Here is a 23073-nt window from a genome sequence, read left to right as displayed (position 1 = left end):
GAGCAGCATAACAGTTATGCTTCATAAAACTAAAAAAAACAACAATCACCAGTACATATGAAGGTACAGTGAGGGATAAAAAGTATTTGATCCCCTGCTGGTTTTGTACATTTGCCCACTGACTGAAAGAAATGATCAGTCTATCATTTTAATGTTAGGTTTATTTTAACAGTGAGAGACAGAATAACAGCAAAAATATCCAGAAAAACACATTAAAAAAAAGTTATTAATTGATTTGCATTTTAATGAGTGAAATAAGTGTTCCTTATCAATCAGCAATATTTCTGGCTCCCATGTGTCTTCTAAGCAGATAAGGAGCTGAGATTAGGAGCACTCTCTTAAAGGGAGTCCTCCTAATCTCAGATTGTTACCTGTATAAAAGACACCTGTCCACAGAAGCAATTAATCAGATTCCAATCTCTACACCATGTCCAAGACCAAAGAGCTGTCCAAGCATGTCAGGGACAAGATTGTAGACCTACACAAGGCTGGAATGGGCTTCAAGACCATCGCCAAACAGCTTGGTGACAGGTTGACAATGGTTGTTATGATTTTTCGCGAATGGAAGAAACGCAAAATAACTGTCAATCTCCCTCGGTCTGGGGCTCCATGCAAGATCTCACCTCATGGAGTTTCATTGATCACGAGAACAGTGAGAAATCAGCCCATAACTACACAGGAGAATTTTGTCAATGATCTCAAGGCAGCTGGGACCAAAGCCCTGAAGAAAACAATTGGTAACACACTACGTCACGAAGGACTGAAATCCGGAAGCACCCTTAAGGTCCCCCTGCTCAAGAAAGCACAAGTACAGGCCCATCTGAAGCTTGCTAATCTGAATGATTCAGAGGAGAACTAGGTAAAAGTGTTGTGGGCAGGTGAGACCAAAATTGAGCTTTTTCGCATCAACTCGCTGTGTTTGGAGGAGGAGTACTGCTGCCTATTACCCCAAGAACACTGTCCTCTACCGTCAAACATGGAGGTGGAAACATTATGCTTTGGGGGTATTTTTCTGCTAAGGGGACAAGACAACTTCATTGCATCAAAGGGACGATGGACAGGCCATGTACCATCAAATCTTGGGTGAGAACCTCCTTCCCTTAAGCAGGGCATTACAAATGGGTCGTGGATGGATATTCCAGCATGAAAATGACCAAAAACACACGACCAAGGCAACAAAGGAGTAGCTAAAAAAGACGCACATTGAAGTCCTGGAGTGGCCTAGCCAGTCTCCAGAACTTAATCGCATTAAAAATATGTGGAGGGAGCTGAAAGTTCGAGTTACCAAACATCAGCCTCAAAACCTTAAGGACTTAAGGAGAGGATCTGCAAGGAGTTGGACAAAATCCCTCCTGAGATGTGTACAAACCTAGTGGCCAACTACAAGAAACGTCTGACCTCTGTGATTGCCACCAAGTACTAAGTCATGTTTTGCGAAGGGTTTAAATACATATTTCACTCATTAAAATTCATTAAAATTCAAATCAATCTTATAACTTTTTTTAAATGCTTTTTTCTTGATATTTTTGTTGTTTTTCTGTCTCTCTGTTAACTGTTTCCGAACCGCCAACCGCATATATACTGTGTCAGTGCGACCAGGCTGCGCAAAATCACGTACCTGTGCGTGATTTTGTGCAACGCGATCTAGGGCTGGAACTCTGCTTTTGCTGCGATTGGACACAGCGGGAGCCAATCAGGGGGTCCGGCAGACACGATGGCCGCTGGGACCCACCGATCGTTTATGGGAAAGGCAGAACGGCGGTTTGCCTGTCAGAGAGTAAATGCAAGATCTTGTGTTTCAGCTAAGCTGAAACACAAATCTCTCTTTTCCACCAGTGCATCCAATCCCCCCCACAGTTAGAATGCACTCATAGGGAACACACTTAACCCTTTGATCGCCCCTGGTGTCAGTGCATTTTTTTAGCACTGATCACAGTATTGGTTTCACTGGTCCCCAAAAAGTGTCACTTAGTGTCAGACTTGTCCGATGCAATGTCGCAGTCCCGCTAAAAATCACTGCCATTACTAGTTAAAAACATAAAAAAAAGGTCAGTAAATCTATATCATAGTTTGTAGACGCTATAACTTTTTCGCAAACCAGTCAATATACGCTTATTGGGATTTTTTTACCCAAAAATATGTAGCAGAATACATATTGGCCTAAAATTATGAAGAAATACAATTTTAGATTTTTTTTTTATTGGGAATGTTTTATAGCAAAAAGTAAACTTTTTTTTTTTTTTCAAAATTGTCATATTTTTTGTGCTTATAGCACAAAAAAAAAAAAAACGCAGAGGTGATCAAATACCCCTCATGTTATTAAGAATACTGTATATGTTGTCCGAATAACCACAGCAAGGCTATCAAGTCTAGAAGTACATTTGTAACAGATCAACTTGTGGTGATGGGGCTTTCCAACCATACAGACTAAATTTAATCAAATTTGGACCGACACCTAGGGTTGCCACCTCATCCCTTTAAAACAGAACACATATGAATTACACAGGTTCTGTGGCTGATTAAGCTGGTAATTGAACTCAAGTGGAGCCTTATCTAAATTAAATTAGCCTCAGAACCTGTGTAATTCATATGTGTTCTGTTTTAAAGGGATGAGGTGGCAACCCTACTGACACCCCTTCTGCTGTAAGCAGCCTTGTATAAAAGATGAACAAAACAGAGGTGGGGTTAACTGAATTTACCAAAGATTTCCAAACAGCTAGTGTAGCGCTACAAAAGCAATTTGTTGACCGCACGCCAAAGTGTAAAAGAAATTATGTGGTTAAGGTAACAACGATGCAGACATATATACCAGCAGAGATTGACGCGTTTCACAAATGATTTTTTTTAATCATAATCCAAGATACATCACTGAACGTAACATTTAAAACAGTACATACACAGCTGAAATAAGTGAGTGCTTGATTATGCTGATTTAACCTCATCTGGGGCTCCTACAATGAATCATGCCAGGTCCAAAGAAGACTTGTTTAAAAACAATATACAAAATAGAAAAAAATTAAAAAAGAAAGGAGAAGAAAAACATTCTTTTAATTTCTGCAGAAATTTGGCACTGATATAAGAACGTTAATAGTAACAAACATTTAATAGTTAGAGCTGCCCCTGGAGGAGCCGCTTGAGTATATTTGGTTCCGTACTCTGCCTCTCAACCCCAATAACAGTCTCAGCCCCCGTTGACACACCTGACAATAGTGTAAGTGCAAGGACCAAATGAGAAACACACACGTTATAATAAAACACAGAAATTGTTTTTGCTGCAATATTTCTGTGAAGAGTAACCGACAGTAACAGTAAATATACAAGGTTTGTAGAAAAGGAGAGTTGTGGGACTTTAAATGAGGCAGCATTCACAAGTAATCCAACTGGAGAGCAATAACTGAGATTAAGAGCAATATGGCTCAACCCTAAATTCAATTTGCTTTCAGGGGATTCCAAACCTGAGAATAACCCCAAGAGCAGAGGAAAAATACTCCAACAATAACAAAATCAGACCAGTTACCATTACATAAATTGGCTCTATGAGTCGAGGCCGGAGGAGAGCAGAGGAATGACCCTCTCTTATGTCAGACCTCTCTCTCCTATCCCCTGACACCACAGGCCCAATTACCAACCCTGTACCCAAATTAACATTCAATAGATCAGTTCCCAAGGTAGACTATCCCGCACACCTGCTACATATACAGAGCCCTGACTGTAGGGCACTAGTAAATTCAGTTCCTTGAAAGAAGGATGAGGCCTTGGATCTTCAGCTAGCCACTTTCGTTGGTGCAATTAAACTCCTGAATTGCAGAGTAAAGCAATACAACTGGCCCGGACTATCAAACAAAGAATTCAGGATCTTCCTCAGCAAGGGGAAAGGGCAATGGTGTCTGTATACAGTGTCTCTGTATCTGGATGGCTTTGTGTCCTGTTGCACTACAGATGTCAGCAAGGTGACTAAGAGCAATTATGTCTGTATACAGTGTTCATAAAGCTGGAAAGGCAAAGTGAAGTAACTCTGTCTGTGTGCAGTATCATTGTTTCCTACAAATGGGCAAGTGCCCTCTCACCAATCCTGCGGCCAAGGGCCAAACGAACATCCTGGAACAGGCAGGGACGTCCAGTGACCCAACTGAACAGAACAATGGGGTACTTTGACGCAGTAAGTGGGCTTAAAGCGGATGTTCCACCCCAAAAAAATATTAAAAGCCAGCAGCTACAAATACTGCAGCTGCTGACTTTTAATATAAGGACACTTACCTGTCCTGGAGTCCAGCGTCGTCCGCAGCAGAGCACGAGCGATCGCTCGTCACCCTGCTGCTCCCCCCTCCATCCACGCTGAGGGAACCAGGAAGTGAAGCGCTGCGGCTTCACTGCCCGGTTCCCTACGGCGCATGCGCGAGTCGCGCCGCGCCCGCCGATTGGCTCCCGCTGTAGGCTGGGAGCCGAGTGTTCCCAGCACACAACGGGGGGGGCGACGGGATGTGACGCAATGCCCGTCTTTTGCCCGTGAATGCCGGGCCGGAAGTGGGTGCAAATACCTGTCTTTAGACAGGTATCTGCACCCCCCTCCCCCCTGAAAGGTGTCAAATGTGACACCGGAGGGGGGGAGGGTTCCGATCAGCGGGACTCCACTTTAGGGTGGAGAACCACTTTAAGCACCATATACAGTAGCCATATGGTGTGACCAAATCCCCATTTTTTTTAAATGTTCAGGTGTTTTAAATAGCCTTGCAGGAGTTAAATGTAATTTTTGTATGTGTGCGCTGTAATATTTTGTTCTGTTTGAATGGTCTTATGGCTGCACCATCTTTAATGCATTTTTAGGGTCTACCCCCCAAGTATTTGTTTGTCCAGTGACCCAACTGGTCATCTCGCACTGGAACACTTCAAACCGTCGGTGCAGGTGCGCCTGGCTGTTCACCTGGAATCTCCCTCTCTCAGGCTGGATGTCCCAACTGGCTGTAGACATTTGGAACATTGTGGTGGACCGACCTGGGAGGCAGCATCTCTCCATTGCGTCCAGTCTTTCCCTCTACCTCGTTGTAACTAACTTCTCTCAGGAGACAAGATGGAGCCCTCAGCAACTCCCTTCAGTGCCATGCGGATCCCAGATTCCAGCGGATTGATTTCTTAGCATGTTAAGAAATTTTGATCCGCTGGAAATCCATCGCCGGGAAAAATATCCGCGGAAAAATATCCGCTGGATCGTACACACCAGGGGATCTATCCGCTGAAACCGGTCCGCGGATAAATTTCAGCGGATCGATCCTCTCGTGTGTATGGGGCCTAAGGGAATTCTCCCCAATTGGACACAGATAGCAAAAAATAAACTGACAATGGTTATGACCCTCTATTACTCTATATATTACCCTATAGTTCTACTTTAACTTTGAGTTAATTAAAAAAGAAAATTTGCCAGTAAAAAAACAAATCCTTTAAGGTTCTAATACCTTTGGTCACACAGATTTCAGGGTCAGGGATCTGAAGGAGATTCAGATTATTCTATAGCAGGGTGTGAAGGGACCAGCGGTTTGAGCAGGCCAAGGGAAGCACCTGGGTTTTATCCCATGCCTTAGAGTGATACTAAAGGTTCTTTTTTTTTTTTTTTTTAAATAACAAACTTGTCATACTTACCTCCACTGTGCATTTCGTTTCGCACAGAGTGGCCCCAATCGCCGTCTTCTGGGGTCCCCGGCGGCTTTTGCGACTCCTCCCGCATCAGATACCTTGCGGGTGCGCTGCTGTGTCCAGCTTTTGGTGTCAATAGCCGCTGAATGCAGCCCCCAGCGCCCGTGTCATTTAATTTGATTGACAGCAGCGAGAGCCAATGGCTGTGCTGCTATCAATCTATACAATCAAGAACCATGGAAAATTCTAGGGCTCAGGTAAGTAAAACGGGGGGGCTGGGGTGGGCGGTGACTGACAGAAGTTTTTTCACCTTAATGCATAGGATGCATTAAGGTGAAAAAACAGGAGGGTTAACAACCCCTTTAATGGTTGCTCTTATAGTTCAAGTGAATGGATGGATATAGGGCCCATGCCATGATACAAAAGGGATTGTAGTGCTTCATATAAGCCCATAACCATAGTCTCCGTCACAACCGATACTTTGTCTTTGTGTAATGTGAGTCAATCATTTGTGTGTATTGGTTTTCCAGCTCAGCGGTCTAACTAGAAACAAAGAGCACAGACTGGGGTTTGCCTAAAAGACTTAAAATACTGAAGTGGTTACAGCAGTGTAAAATTGATTGCAGCAGCACAGTTTAATCAGGCATAACGAGCCTAAATGGTGCATGCCTAACTTTTATTTTATCTTTGGGGATAGCGGGCTTCAGAGGATGTGAATGATATAATGTGAGGTGGTTTATGTGTACACCGTTCTTGCATTTGTCTTTTTCCTTTTTAAACGATGCAGAGACGTGCTGCAAACAAAAGACAACTCCAAGAACAGATGGTGTGTAATAAGTGAATGCTCTGCTTTGAGCACCATAAACTTAAAAAATGTCCCTATCCATATAAAATAAAAACCAACAAAAAAAATAAAATCCCTAGAATACCATCCTTTGAACAAAATCCTACTTTTTTTTTAAAGGGGAGACTTACAGAAAAAATATCAGTTCAAACTACCGTATATACTTGAGTATAAGCCGTCCCAAATATAAGCAGAGGCACCTAATTTTACTACAAAAAAATGGGAAAACGTATTGACTCGAGTATAAGCCTAGGGTGTCCATCTGCATGCCTCACTGTGCCTCACTTTGCCTCACTGTGTCCGTGTGCATGCCTCACTGTGCCCATGCCTCACTGTGCCCATGCCTCACTGTGCCCATACCTTACTGTGCCCATGACTAGACTGACATTTAACATTGGAGTCTATGGAAGGGGTGCCCGGGTTTAAAAAAGTTCCGGGTCCAGGGGACCTACGACTGGCCAGTACCGGGTACCCAAAGTCACCGGAGAAATAACCATTTAACATGGGAGTCTATGGAAGGGGTGCCCGGCTTTGAAAAATTGGTTCTCCCCGGTCCCTCAGACAACAAACTTTGCACACTTGTAGAGGAAGAGTGGGGCTACATGTGTGCTAATAAGTGTTTGGGGTCCAGGGGACCTACAAAAGGCCGGTACAGGATCCCCAAAGTCTGGGAGATCAGGCGTTAAAAGGTGACTTGAGTAAAAGCCGAGGGGGGCATTTTCAGCACACAAAAAATGTGCTGAAAAACTTGGCTTACACTCGAGTATATACGGTAACATAAAATCAAAAGCAATATATCCTTCCCAAAACACCAACCCTGAAACAGTTTTGCAGCAAAAAAAAAAGAACAAGAAGCTTGCTATAAATGAGACAGCAGCTAAAAGTGACTGTTGACCTCAAATCAAACGCAAAATAAAATGAAAGACAATGAAGCACACATTAATAACCAAAAAGGGTTGATTACCAAAAAGCTAGCAATCAGAATGAACGTAGTTTCATATCATAATTGATCCTAATCATTTGCACTTTGTCAACTTTCCTTACAGCAACTTCCAATTTACTGGCATTACAGCTGGCCATACACTGATTAGCTGATACGCTGGTTCAGCAGGGACCAAACTAATTTCGATTAGTGTGTGGGCGTCCCCACTCAACATAAGTTAACCGTTCTGTTGAAGGAACATGCTGGAGAACTTTTGTCAATCCTGTTGTCAGAATTTAATTTCTCCTTCACCTACTTTATTTGTGTGGGTGGAGGAATGGAGGAATCTGCCCGCCTGCTTACTGCTTTAAAGCCCAATTGGAATATCAGTTTAAATCAACTAAATGCATTCTTTGTGTGTATACCATCTCAGGCCGCGTACACACGACCGGTCCAAACCGATGAAAACGGACTGAAGTTCAGTTTCATCAGTCCAAACCGTCCCTGTGTACACCCCATCGGTCTGTTGTCCTTCGGACAAAAATTAGAGAACTTGCTTTAAAATCGAACCGATGGACGGCTGACCGATATGTCAAAACCGATGGTTAGTACACAAAAGCATTGGTTCAAAACCCGCGCATGCTCAGAATCAAGTCGACGCATGCTTGGAAGCATTGAACTTCGTTTTTTTCAGCACGTCGTGTTTTACGTCACCGCGTTTTGACCCGATCATTTTTTAAACAATGGTGTGTACGCACATCAGACCATCGGTCTGCTTCAGCGGTGAACCGATAAAAACGGTCCGTCGGACCATTCTCATTGGATGGACTGGTCGTGTGTATACGGCCTTACACTTTTTTTTTTGGAAAGCACTCACAACCTGAAACCCACAAGGGTCCTTGTTCCCTGATGTAGACAAGGACCCTTTCTGTAGAAATAGTTGTCTCTCTGCAGAGGTCCAATACATTTGCTGCTTCGTTATGGCTAGAGCTCTTCAATCAGAAGGTACCCCAACTTTGAGGAGTCTGAGGCCCTATGGCAGGTATAGAAATTCCACTATACAACAAACAAGTGAGTCTGTGGTACGATCAGCTTCCTTGGATGGCAGAGGAGGGATCAGGGGTCTAATAGACTCCTGATCTTACCATAAAGAGTACCTGTCCCTGCCCAAAGCTATGTCACAAGGGGTCTTGTCCATCCCTGGTGATAGCAATAAAGCTAAATGGGGGGAAAAAAACTGTCAGGTGTCCCTTCTCTACTCCGAAACTGCCTCTGGGAGCCAATCACATGACTGGAAGTGTCCTGAGAATAGTTAATTATAGGCATTTTGCTTCTACAGGGTAGTTAGTATAGGAGTTAGAAGGGGGAGGGAGTCGGGTTTAAGCTTAATTACATTTAGCTAGATTCACAAAGAGTTAGGCAGTAGATACGCCGTCGTAACTCTGAATCTAAGCCGTCTTACATTTAAGTGTATTCTCAAATTGAGATAAACTTAAATGTAGCTAAGATACGACTGCCTGCGCCGTCGTATCTTAGCTGTCTAGTTCCGCCGGCCGCTAGGGGCGTCAATGCTGATTTACGCCTAGAATGCGTAAATCAGCGAGATACGCCTATTCACGAACGTACGCTTGCCCATCGCAGTAAAGATACGCTGTTTACGTAAGTCGTTTTCAGGCGTAAAGTTAGTCGAACAAAAAGCATTGTTTGCGTAAGTCGTCCGTGAATGGGGCTGGATGTAAATTTACATTCACGTTGAAACCAATAAGTCCTTGCGGCGTACTTTGGAGCAATGCACACTGGGATATGTCCACGGATGGCGCATGCGCCGTTCGTTAAAAACGTCAATCACGGCGGGTCATGGTTTATTTACATAAAACACGCCCACCTCATCACAATTTGAATTAGGCGCGCTTACGCCGGCCCATTTACGATACGCCGCCGTAACTTAGGAGGCAAGTGCTTTGTGAATACAGCACTTGCCTCTCTGACTTACGGCGGCGTAGCGTAAATACGATACGCTACGCCGGCTCAAAAATACGCCGCCCTACGTGAATCCAGCTATTAGAGCCTAAAATTTGACTTCAAATATACCATAGAATAATTGGTTTTCACAAAAAATGGCCCTAATAAATGTATGTATCTGCATGACTGTAATGTGAGAGGACCGGTGCTCATGGTTTAGGACATTGCAGAATATGATGGCACTACATAAATGTATATAATAAAAATGGATTTCCGTTTTCCTGGAAATCCCCTTTAAAGCGACGGTCTCAGCAGAATAAGGAGAATCCAGCAGCTGAGGTTATCTAATTACTTTTCCACTCTTGCAGTTTACAGTTGATGTATGTGAGACAAGGCTTGATCTGTAGCTCCAACTAGACTATTCATTATGAAGAGTGAAAGCTAATTAAAATGCTAACCAAACATCAATTTTATGAGAGATTACCAAAGGATTTTAAAAATATTAGCAGTGTGTCACAGTATGGGCAGACTTAATAGAAACCACAAGTAGACTTCCTTGGAGATTGCATTAAAAGAACACTATAGCAAAAAGAAGAGAAAAAAATAATATTGACATAATAAAATACAATCTGGACAAGTGTTTATTTTATATATTAATTTAGTTCTCCTCCAACATTTTACTGTAGCAGCCTACATTCAGAACGTTAAGGCTGTGGTAAAACAATTACAATGCCTCTATTTTGTATAATTATTTAGAATATAGGAGAAAATAATCAGTTCAGCAAAGGAGGTTTATAATGCTTCCTGCCTAGATACAAAAATGCCCTCCTGCCCAATCCTTTACAGGGAAGAGGTAAAGAAAGTCTAGTCCTCTTAAATCAGTTTGTTGCAGTGCATTAATGCATGGAAGTTAAAGTAGAACTAAAACTCAAACTTATTTTTTTACAATAAAAGGTCAGTTTATTTGTCATCTGTGTCCCTATTAAGGAGATTTCCCTTCACTTCCTGTCCCATAGCCTGAGGGTCCTTTCACACGTGCGGACCTTTTTTTAGATCAGTTTTTTATAATCAGTTGATACGTTTTTTCATCCGTTTTTCATCAGTTGTCATCCGTTTTTCATCCGTTTTTCATTAGTTTTTTCATCCGTTTTTTCATCCGTTTTTTTTTTTTTGTTAGAACTTTATTTTTATTACATATTTTGATGAAAAACGGATGTTAGCGGATCGGATGTTAAACGGATCGTCCGCTAACATCCGTTTTTCGTCCGTTCCGTTTTTTTGACGGAAGAAAAATAGGGTTTTCTTCCGTTCAAAAAAACGGAGCTTAACGGAGACGGATGTTAACGGACGTTAGCGGATGCTCATCCGCTAACGTACGCTATCCCATTGGAAAGCATTGCAGTCCGTAAACGGACGTATGAAAAAACGGACGAATGATCCGCACGTGTGAAAGGACCCAAAAGAGGAAGTGAGAGGAAGTCCCACCAAAGCATCACATGCCTGACAGTGTGATAATTTTTCAGTAAAATCTTTGGCCGATGATTGGAGATCCGTGGTGTGCTGTCGGATATGTAAACTGATCTGTGATGCTTCCAGTCTCCAGCTGTTCTTTTTCACAGGACCTGCTACCTTTTAGCTATTTCCAGGAACATGTGTGATGTGAATATTGATACCTTTTTCTATACAGGTCATATCATGTGCCAAAATTAAAACTTTTTTATTTAGTTTAGGCACACTGCATTGCATTGACATGCATTGTTGTGCATATTTGTGTATTGTGTAAAAATGCAGACATGCTGCATCGATATGTAACATTCAGCAATACACCCATATAGTGTGAATAGTAGGGATGAGCCGATGTTCGAGTCAAGCCTAAGTTCGGCTCGAACATTGGGTGTTCACCTGTTTGCCGAATAGCGAACCATTGGGGTGTTTGCGGTAAATTCGAAAGCCGCGGAACACCCTTTAAAAGTCTAAGGGAGAAATCAAAAGTGCTAATTTTAAAGATTATTATGCAAGTTATTGTCATAAAAAGTGTTTGGGGACCTGAGTCCTGCCCTAGGGGACATGTATCAATGCAAAAAAAGTTTTAAAATGTCAGTTTTTTCGGGAGCAGTGATTTTAATAATGCTTAAAAGTGAAACAATAGAAGTGAAATATTACTTAAAATTTCGTACCTGGGGGGTGTCTATAGTATGCCTGTAAAGTGGCACATTTTCCCCGTGTTTAACCCCTGCACAAAATTAAATTTCTAAAGGAAAAAAATGTATTTAAAACTACTAGCGGCTATAATGAATTGTCGTGTCCCGGCAATACAGATAAAAGTCATTGAAAAAACCGGCATGGGTCCCTCCCCAGTCCATTACCAGACCGTTTGGGTCTGGTATGGATTTTAAGGGGAACCCCACGCGAAAATAAAAAAAATGGTGTGGGGTCCCCCCAAAAATCCATACCAGACCCTTATCCGAGCACGCAACCTGGCAGGCTGCAGGAAAAGAGGGGGGACGAAAGAGCGCCCCCTCCTATACCGTACCAGGCCACATGCCCTCAATATGGGGAGGGTGTCCCCATGTTGCTGAGGACTAGGGCCTCATCTCCACAACCCTTGCCCAGGGGTTGTGGGGGTTTTGCAGGCGGGGGGCATTGTACCCCTACCATTTCACAAAAAAAGTGTAAAAAAATGTAAAAAATGCGCAGACACAGCTTGGGACAAGTCCTTTATTAAAAAAGAAAAAAAATTCCAGCGATGTAATCCTTCCACGACCCGACGATACGGAAAAACACGCCGCCACGATCTGATCCACCTCCATTGGAGGCGCCCGCCGAATGACGTGAAACCTGCTGTGACAGGTCTTAAATAGCTGAGGGCGGGGCCACCCGTGACGTGTGCGAGTGACCCCACCCCTCTGACGCAACGGGATCTATATTGTTTCAGCATTATTAAAATCACTGCTCCCGAAAAAACTTCAGTTTTTAAAGCTTTTTTTTTTGCATTAAGACATGTCCCCTGGGGCAGGACCCAGGTCCACAAACACTTTTTATCACAATAACTTGCATATTAACCTTTAAAATTAGCACTTTTGATTTTTCACGTTCATGTCCCATAGCCTTTAATGGTGTTTGCGTGTTTGAACAAATTTTTTGCCTGTTTGCTTTTTCTGCTGCAAACCGAACCGGGGGGGGGGGGGTCGGGGGGGGTTGGGGGCAACACATCACTAGTGAATAGCACCAATAGAAAACAATTGTTTTTTTATGTGTCCTTGCATTGAGTTTGTGTTGATCAATACAGTTCAATGAACATGGTGTAAAGGAGCCATAAGTATAACTGTGTAGTATCACACCTTCATGTTTGATCATCCACAATTAAACTCTGATACTGATGGAGTACTTCACAGAACCTTCAGTGCCACTCAAGCAGGACTTCAGACTTCACGAGCCAGCGCAGATCTTGTCCACAGCGAGGAGAATGCCTTTGGCTCTGGGTCTCTTGTAGAGTTGAAAGAAAGTTACCGCTCCAGGTGGATTGTGTTAGGATGATCAGTATGGTCTCAGGAGATCAAGGGTGCTGGCAATGCACAAGGCAACAAATGGAAAAAGAAAATATGGACAGCCGCACTCCAAAAAACCTTGATGATTTTGCTAGCTATGATTAAGCACTAATTTATAGTGCGAAACGCGTCAACTGTTTTACTCCTGTGTAGTGTGCTGTGACTTGTAGTGCATTTTTCCTTTTTTAAATAAAGACAACCATCAAGGTTTTTTGGAGTGCGGCTGTCCATATTTTCTTTTTCCATTTGTTCTCTTGTAGAGTTCAGGACTTCTTAGCTTATAAAAACTCAATACCAAAAAAAATTGTCTTTGGGTTCTGTGAATTTATTTCCACACTCCTGTTTCTGGGGTGCCAAATGAAATAAATATGGGGTGGTTTTGCTTCCCCCTACTTAAATTATAAATATGTATTATCTTGTCTGTTCCTATAGTTAGCTAGTCTATCAAAGCTCGATAATATATTAACAATATTAGCTATAAAAATAAACACAATGCTGGAATAGTAATATAGAGCATATACATTTTAGGGCAGAAAGTATACTTCTTCAGTGTTCTGTGTCTTTCACCTGGGCTCAATAAATAAGAGGGGCGGCCCTCATCATTGACCCTCACATTTTAAAACTTCCACAGACACAACCCACACAAACACCCTCTGCCTGCCCATGTAGTCCTCTGTCCAAGGAGCTACAATTCATAAGCCATACAGTGTTGTCCTTCCTAATCACCAGGAAGTATGGGCCAAATCCACAGCCAGCGGCGCAAAATAAGTTTTTTCTAACTTATGTCATTTAAGTTACGGCGCCCTAAGTTGGTGTCGTAATTGCCGTATCCACAGCGCATTTGCGCCCAAAAGTGCGCCTGCCGTAACGTAAATTCGGAGGCGTAAGGCGGGGTTATGGCAAGTGGGAAGGAAGTGGGCATGCTTCATTGTAATGAGCCGTGACCCCATGCAAATGAAGGTCCGGCCGTACTGCGCATGCGCGCACGAATCTGCTGCTCACTGCGCATGTGCAGAACTTTGCTTGGCGCAATCAGTGAGATAGGTAAAAGGCCAAGTGTACTTAGTTTGAGGATCGCACTGTGCTTAACTAGCTCCAGTCAAACACACTTCATTTGCAAAAGTATTTCCCTGTGTTCCCTTCCATGAGCAATTTGCTTCTGCTCTTAGTTTGTCAGTGTTTGTTGGTAAGTTGTGTTTGATAGAGAAGTGTTGGAGGAGTAGTAGATAGTAGTTGTTGTTTGTTTGTGATAAGTGTAATTTTTGTTTGATTGTTTCTGCTAATTTTTTTTTTTTTTTTTTTTTCTGCTTGGATTTTGTGTTTGGTTTTTGTGTGTTTGTATTTGACTTTGTAGTAGCTGTCTGCGTCTGTGTGTATTTTTGTGTATTTGTTTGGTGTGTATTTTTGTGTGTTTGTATTTGACTTTGTAGTAGCTGACTGCTTGTGTGTGTATTTTTGTGTGTTTGTCCTGTTTGGCTTCTTGTTGCTGGGTGGTGTCTGTGATGGCCCCCAAACGCAGGAAGCTGAATTTTTCACATGTTGAAAAGCAAATCCTAGCCAGGTATGTCATACAATATGGAAGATATCTACATGGGCCTGATAGCCGGAACACCTCCCCGGCCCAAAGGAAGAGGATCTATGCCAAAATAACAGATCACATAAATGCGGCGGGGGGAGGGGAGACGAGAACCCCCGCTGGCATTAAGAAAAAGATCAATGATCTGAGGAGCGTGGTCCGCAATAAGGTGGCCAAGCTCACTGCGCATAGGAGGGGCACTGGAGGAGGGGGACCATGCCCCATCCGGCTGACTGAGGAGGAATGGGCAGTGGCCGGGTGTTTCGAGCCAGAGCAGGTGGTGGGCCTGCCTGGTTATCAGTCTGATGTTCCTGTGAGGCCAGGTAAGGTTTATTTTTTATTTTATTTGGTGATTAGCATGTGTGGGTGGGGGAAGGGAACATGTGCCAAGTGTGTGGATCCTCAAACCTGTGATTGTTTGGTGTCTTCCACAGATGACCAGGAGATTGCTGGGCCATCAGGCCAGGCTGCTGCACCACCCCAAAGACAGGAGGCTGCTGAGGAGTCCCCAGGGGAGGGGAGTGGCCAAACCTCCCCTCATGAGGAGGCTGAGGGGGAGGAGGATGAGGGGGAGGAGGATGAGGGGGAGGAGGAAGAAGATCTCCAGATTGGCCGGGAAATCATTATTGCCACAGATCTGATGACCTTTGACGATACCCTTGAGGCTAGCCTTGAGGCTCCCCTTGAGGCTACCCCAGAGGCTCCCCTTGAGGCTACCCCAGAGGCTAGCACCAGTCAGGCCACCATCAGGGGTAGCCCCTCCCACTCCTCCCACAACATGCCACAACCCACAAGGGTCACTCTATCCCCTCCTACCTGGCCACAAGCCTCAGGGGCAGGCAGGATGGCGACCCAGGACACCAGGGTGGGGTCTGAGCATATGCCGGCCAGTCTGCTGAGGGACAATGCCAAGCAGACCCGCAGTCTGGGTGACATCAAAAAAACTATGGCCAAGATGGAGCACAGCCTGGATGTAATGAGGGAGTCACTCAGTGATGTGGCCACCAATTCATTGGGTGTCATCACCTGTTTGTGGTCCCTGCATACCGCCACAACAGGCGTGGGCCAGGAGGTGACTGCCCTCACCCGGGCTGTGCAGGACAACACCCGGGCTGTGCAGGAGAACACACGGGCTGGCCAGGCCAATACGGCTGCCATCACTGCCTGCCTGACCAGGATAGCAGTGGCCTTGGAGGGCAGGCCAGCCGGAGGTCAGACACCAGGGGAGGCTCCTCCCTCCCCTGCTCCCCCCCCAATGAAGATACTCCCTCCCCTGCTCCCCCCCCCAATGAAGATACTCCCTCCCCTGCTCCCCCCCCCAATGAAGATACTCCCTCCCCTGCTCCCCCCCCCGTGAAGATCCTCCAGGTGGCCGTGCCCGTGGCCGTGCCCGTGCCCCTGCCCGTGGGCAGCCTAGACGGAGCACTCGCCGCCGGACTTAAATACCAGGGGTACTTTTTTTTTTTTTTTTTTGCTTTAAAAATTTTGGTTATTATACTGTACTTATGATTTGGTTTATGTGTGTGAATGATGTGTGAATGTGGGGGGGTGGCATTCCTGACAAAATAAGGGTGTCACCCTCAGTTTTGGTGGAGAAGGGATCCCCAGGACCAGGGAGAAGTCATCCTAGGTTCCTGAATGGTGTATGAATGCACAGTGACATAATTGGAGCCGTGGCGGGGCGTTACTGCTCCCAAGTACCAAAGGGGGGGGTACTTGGATCTAATCCAATTCGATGTGCATGTGATGTGTTTGTGCTAGGGACCACAGTGGTGTGCATTCATGCATTCTCATTGTGACATAAATCATGTGCGTTTCCAGAGACAAAAACATTCTCAATGTGTCATTAAACATGTGCGTTTACTGTGCAAAGCAACATTCTCATTGTCACATAATTCATGTGCGTTTGCAGTGAAAACAAATAATAACATTGTCACATAATTCATGTGCGTTTGCATTGAAAAGAAATAATAACATTGTGACATGATTTCTGGCCATTTACTGAGAAAAGATGCCTTCTGCCAGGCGTCTCCTGGCTACTGTGCCCTCAGTAGACCGGGTAGAGTGGGCTAGGGGGGGATTGCCTGGGTGGGGGGTCAGGTCAGCACGTAAGTTAATCTCCAGTCCCCTTCTCGTTGCAAAGTTATGAAGAATGCAACAAGCCCCTATTATTTGGCACACAAAGTCTGGGGAATACAGCAGTGTACCCCCAGTCTTGTCCAGGCATCTGAAGCGGGACTTCAGCAGGCCAAAAGTACGCTCCACTACTGCCCGGGTGCGAATATGAGCCTCGTTGTAGCGTTGCTCTCCTGGGGTTTGGGGGTTCCTGAATGGGGTCATCATGTGAGGGCCCAGGGCATATCCAGAGTCACCTGGAAGGCAAAAGACAGGAGGATATTAGTCATGCATGTGCCCCATGTGATGTCTGCATCATGGGGGGGGACAGTCATACCTGACACACATGTCACTCACCAACCAGCCAGCTGTCTCCATACACGTTCTGCTCCAATTCACGTGCTATGTTGGTCTGCCTAAAGATGTAGCTGTCATGGCACGAACCTGGAAATTTGGCACACACATGCCAGATGAGGCCATGGGCATCCACGATTACCTGGACATTGATGGAATGCCAGTTTTTGCGATTCCTGAACAGGTGCTCTGTATCATGGGGGGGCTGTAGTGCCACATGGGTACAGTCAATGGCCCCGATGGTCCGTGGGAATCGTGCAATCTGATAGAAATCAGCCATGCTCTTCATTCGCTGGTCCTCCTGGGTGGGCTTTTCAAATTGACTGCCCATGCGTCTCAGTATTGCAGGGACAACCTGGTGCACACACCTGCTCATCGAGGACTGTACCATCCCAGCCAGACCTCCACATGTTCTCTGAAAAGACCCAGTGGCCAGAAAATGCAGGGTGGCCATAACTTTAATGTGAGCTGGCAGGGCATGGGATCGTTGGGTTGGGGTGTTCAGATCATCCTGCAGGATCCTGGTTAAGTCCAGGATGGCTTCCTGGTTAAATCTGAAGTTGCCAATGACCTCAGACGCAGTCATGCCAAAGAGATCTTGGCGTGGGCGGTATATCCTCTCCTGTGCCCTCCTCCTCCTCCTCTGTGCCCTCCTCCTTCTCTGCGCCTGTAAAGTGGTGAGTGCCGTTATAATCATTGATGGCCCAGGCATTTTGGCAGTCACAATGAAGTCAAGCAAAGAAGTGTTGGCAGCTCTTCCTAAATGGTGTTGCTTCAGCAGACCTTTACAGGGCTGGTGTAAAATTAGGGCTGCTTTTATAAAGTCTAATTTTGCTCCAGAAAACTAACAGGTGCGCACAGGGCGTTATCTACGGCGCACAGGGCGTAATCTACGGCGCACACACTTAATTTTGAGGATCGCCCTATCTCCCTCATTTGCATCTTTGCCTATCAAATAAAGCGGCGTGACTAGCGTAATTTGCGTCAGAGGATGCGCCAGAGTAATTATTTTAAGTAGGACGGAAAAACCGGATTTTTTGTTTTGAGGATCGGGCGCAAAGATACGCGCGGAGTAAAATTAGAAATCTCGAGTTAAGTCGGCGCATCTGCTTTGTGGATTTGCCCCTATGTTTTTACCTCAAACATCCTCCAGGAAGTTTGTTGCTGTCTTCCACAGGGGAGTACGCGCACGGGTCCGGCAGACTCTATGTCCGCGATCGCTCCACAGAGATGCAGAGCGGGGATCTGCCTATGTAAACAAGGTGGATCCCCATTATGACAGGGGACAACATGGAGATCGGCTGTTCCTAGTAATCAGGAACAGCAATCTCTGTGTTGTCCCAGTGAGCCCATCCCCCACACAGTTAGAACACACTGAGTTAACAGAGTTAACCCTTTGATCCTAGTGTTAACCCCTTCCCTGCCAGTGTCATTTATACATTGATCAGTGCATTTTTTTGCACTGATCATTGTATTGGTGTCACTGGTCCTCAAAAAGTGTCACTTGGGGTCAGATTTGTCTGCCATAATGTCACAGTCCCACTAAAAAAAAGAATTGCAGATCACCACCATTACCAGTAAAAAGAGTAAACAAATATAAAAGTCCCAAAATCTATCCCCTATTTTGTAGACGCTATAACTTTTGTGCAAACCATTCTATATACGCTTATTGGGATGTTTTTACCAAAAATATGTAGGAGAATACATATTGGCCTAAACTGATGAATAAATTTGTTTCTTTACATTTTTTGGGGATATGTATTATAGCAAAAAGTAAACTTTTTTTTTTTTTTAATTGTCCCTTTTTTTTATATAGTGCAAAAAATAAAAACCGCAGAGTTGATCAAATACCACCAAAAGAAAGCTCTATTTGTGGTAAAAAAAAAAGACATAGGTATAACTGTGTAGTATGTAAGGGGTTAGCTCGGTAGCGGGGGGGTGTGACCCTCTGGATGGGTTCACTACACACTGAACTATACAGAGAGGCAGCCGAGGGTGGTTAAAAAACAAGGGTTATGGTTTATTCTTCCATATTGCTGGAAACAAGTGCAAGCATCCAAACAGCATAAACAAAATAAAACATAAAATAAACCCTGGCCATTTGGGCCGTCTACCTTCACAACACAGGAACCTACCTATGGAGTCTGGCACAGCCTACTGCTGGGCAGACACTGCTGGTCTTCCAGCAGAAAACAATAGTCTTTTTGATTTTTTTATCACACAGCAAAAATATCAACCACCACTTCACCTTCAGAAGTCTTCCTCAGCTCACTGCTCTCCTTAACTCAACAAGCCTCAGGATGCAGCATTGAGCAGTAATCCTCTGGACAACTTATAGAGGCCTTAATTTGCTCATTCTGAACAGCTGAAGCTATCCAACGTCCTTAAACCTTTCTGGCTACCTCTGCAGCCGACACCTGATAGTAATTGTTGAATTTTCTAAACAAGGCAGAAATGTATCTCCCATCTGTGACAACACCCCCAGATTTACCTGACTTCCTGTCACAAGTATCACATCTTCATGTCTGGTCATCCACATTGTACTCTGATAATAGAAAAAGCTGTACAGCAAGGATTTTCTGCTGTTTTCTTGTGAAAAAAAAGGATTTTCTGCTGTGCCAAAAGAGACTGTCTGAGAAACCTGGATAAACGGAAACCTTCACAGAAATACATCAAATTAACTGCCATAAGCAACAACGTTTTTGCCTCTTTGAACAGTTTGAACAAACCAGCCTCATTAGCCATTAAAAAGAACCAGCAACCAAGGCTACATTCACACCTCTGTGTTGTGGGAACGCACACAAAGTCATGCTATTTCCCACAATACACAGATATGTTTTGACTTTTTGCAGACACGTGGCAGTGTCGTTAATTCCTACTAGAACCTCCTCACATCTGTGAATGTGCATTTTCATGTGTTTTGGTGTGGCTCGATTTCTCAAAAGGGTCAGGGACTTCTTTTGAGCATTTCTCCCACATAGGACAACCCATTCAAATGAGTGGGGTGCCCTACACGTGGCGTGCAGAAGTGTTGTGATGGTGTGAATGGGGCCAAACTACAAAATGTGAGACCTACCAAATTCTATGGCCGCGATTCAGATACATTGTAGTATCTTTGAGCGGGCGTAACGCATCTCCTATGCGCTACGCCGACGTAACATTGAGAGGCAAGTACTGTATTCAGAAAGCACTTGCTCCCAAAGTTACGTCGGCGTATCGTAAATGGGCCGGCGTAAGCCCGCGTAATTCAAAGTAGCAAGGCAGTGGGCGTGTTGTATTGTAATGAAGCGTGACCCAATGTAAATGCATGTCCGATCGAACGGCGCATGCGCGCGCATGCTCAGAATCACATCGCAAATACTCCCCAAGATACGTCGGCTCAATGCTTTGTCGACGTGAACGTAACCTACGCCCAGCCCCATTCATGTACGACTTACGCAAACAACGTAAAATACGACGCTGTTCCGACGTTTCCGACATCCATACCTTAACATGACTTACCCCTGCTTTATGAGGGGTAAACTTACGCAGGACATACGCCTTTCGTAAACGGCATAGCTAAATCCGACGGGCGCAAGTACGTTTGTTATTCGGCGTATCTAGGTCATTTGCATATTCGAAGCGTAAATCTACGGAAGCGCCCCTAGCGGCCAGCGTAAATATGCATCCAAGATACGACGGCGTAGGAGACTTACGTTGGTCGTATTAAGCCAAAATTCAGGCGTATCTGGTTACCAGAATACGCTTAAAGATACGACAGCACAGATGCGCGCGCATGCTCAGAATCACATCGCAAATACTCCCCAAGATACGTCGGCTCAATGCTTTGTCGACGTGAACGTAACCTACGCCCAGCCCCATTCATGTACGACTTACGCAAACAACGTAAAATACGACGCTGTTCCGACGTTTCCGACATCCATACCTTAACATGACTTACCCCTGCTTTATGAGGGGTAAACTTACGCAGGACATACGCCTTTCGTAAACGGCATAGCTAAATCCGACGGGCGCAAGTACGTTTGTTATTCGGCGTATCTAGGTCATTTGCATATTCGAAGCGTAAATCTACGGAAGCGCCCCTAGCGGCCAGCGTAAATATGCATCCAAGATACGACGGCGTAGGAGACTTACGTTGGTCGTATTAAGCCAAAATTCAGGCGTATCTGGTTACCAGAATACGCTTAAAGATACGACAGCACAGATTTGGACTTACGACGGCGTATCTCCAGATACGGCGTCGTAAGTCCTTTCTGAATCCGGGCCTAAAGGTTTAGGTAATTGGCCATTTATGGCTGAACTTCAGACAGACATAAAAGACACAAATAATGCAGCTCTGTTTTCATAATTACACCATTAATTGTATGTGAATTCAATGTGGTATCAGCCTTTTGTAATTTCTTGTGCAGCACACTCTGGGCAGGAGGGCAGAACTAGGAGCCAATCAGGTGCATGCAAAATGTACTGACCAGGAACATGCTGATAGGAGTAGCGTGAACTAGGATGACCGCATCAGGCTCCTGCTGCTCCTCACAGTCTGATCAGCAGGATGGTGGTGTAGAGAAGACACCACTGTATATGTGCTGTGTGATGGGGCTATGTATATCTCAAGAATAGTAGATGGACAGAAATCCTTTGTCAGGTAAAACAGCTTCTCCCTTTCAGCTGGTGATTTCCTCTTGTCAGTGCTCCGTCTCGAGAATGGGCATTTGGCATCCTCACTTAGAATGCACAACAGCTTAATTGTGAATGATGACATCAGAGCGCAACCAATGGATAAAGCGTTTAGAGAAGCGGTTTGTGGGGGACCAGCCTAAGGTAAGTAAAAGGGCTTTTAATGGTTAACCTAGGCAAAAACAAGCATCTAACCATTGCAGTGATTGGGTAGCTGGGACAACGTCATCCAGAGCCCAGGGCAAATATTCCAAATTGCGCCCCCCAGGCACTTAGGGTTAGAGTCAGGGCACCCCCATCCCTGCAATAAACCATTGCGCCCAGGGCAGCCAACCCTCCTGCCCACCCCTTGTCCCGGCCCAGGGAGATTTTTTTTTAAATTTCCCTGGAGTTCAGCTTTAAAGGGTTGTAACGAAACGTCCCACACTCCGCTTGAGTGCTTTAGTTATATACCACTTCCTTCCAGTCTGGATATAGATATCAGATATTCCAACTGCTCACAAGCATCCGAGACGATACTTGTTCGTCTACTGAACATGGACTCTTTATTAGAACCATAATCATTTTTTGAGAGAGAGAAAGAGACTGAAGACAGTCCCTTTCTCTGCAGCCTGAACTGCACTGTGGATGAATGAGGTAGGAGTCTGTATAGAGACTCCTACTCATTCATAAAATTAAATACAGTAAACATTATTTACTCTATTTAATTCACAAACTGTCAATTTGTCTGAATTTCTCACTTCCTGTTTCTCCTCAGTAAGCTTGCCCCTATCATCTGGCCGGGGGTTAGTCAGCCAGAACATCTTACTGAGGAGGAACAGGAAGTGAGAAATTCAGACAAAGAAAACAAAGAAAAAAAACATTTAGAAGGGAAATGGAAGGAAAAGGTTAGTGAACAAACAATGCACTAGCTTAAAGGAACCTATTTAGAAAATAAAAAACAAACCTTTACAACCCCTAAAAAGTGCATTTTATATACAGATCAGACCAAAATGAGGAGGAATGAGGGACAGAGGGACATTACTATAATTAGGGACAGTCCCTCGAAATCAGGGACAGTTGGGAGGTATGTTGTGAGTGATGTCAGAAAAACATAGCTGCACCTAAACTGTATGGTCAATTGAGTATGCGGCAGACATTTTAGAATGCAACATCAACTTGCTCACTACACCACCTGTGGGTGAGAGATATTATTACACATGTATGGGGACATTTAAATTATATCCACAACTGATACAGCATACTTCTTCTGTTCTTCTACAGTTAATTACAACAAATGAAGTGTTTGTGGAAAACAAGGTCAGCATTTTGTACAGTCACAGTTACCTCTTCTGAAGGCAGTGGTGAATCATCTTCATCTGCCATAAGTGACACATGGTGTGTATCAGCAATATCGCACATTATTTGTTTTCATACACAGGCAGCTTTCATTATCCCATATGACACATTG

Source organism: Rana temporaria, chromosome 10 (genome assembly GCF_905171775.1).
Source record: "Rana temporaria chromosome 10, aRanTem1.1, whole genome shotgun sequence".
Classification (NCBI taxonomy): Eukaryota; Metazoa; Chordata; class Amphibia; order Anura; family Ranidae; genus Rana; species Rana temporaria.
The sequence above is the reverse complement of the archived record's forward strand: the minus strand, read 5'-3'. Positions refer to the sequence as shown.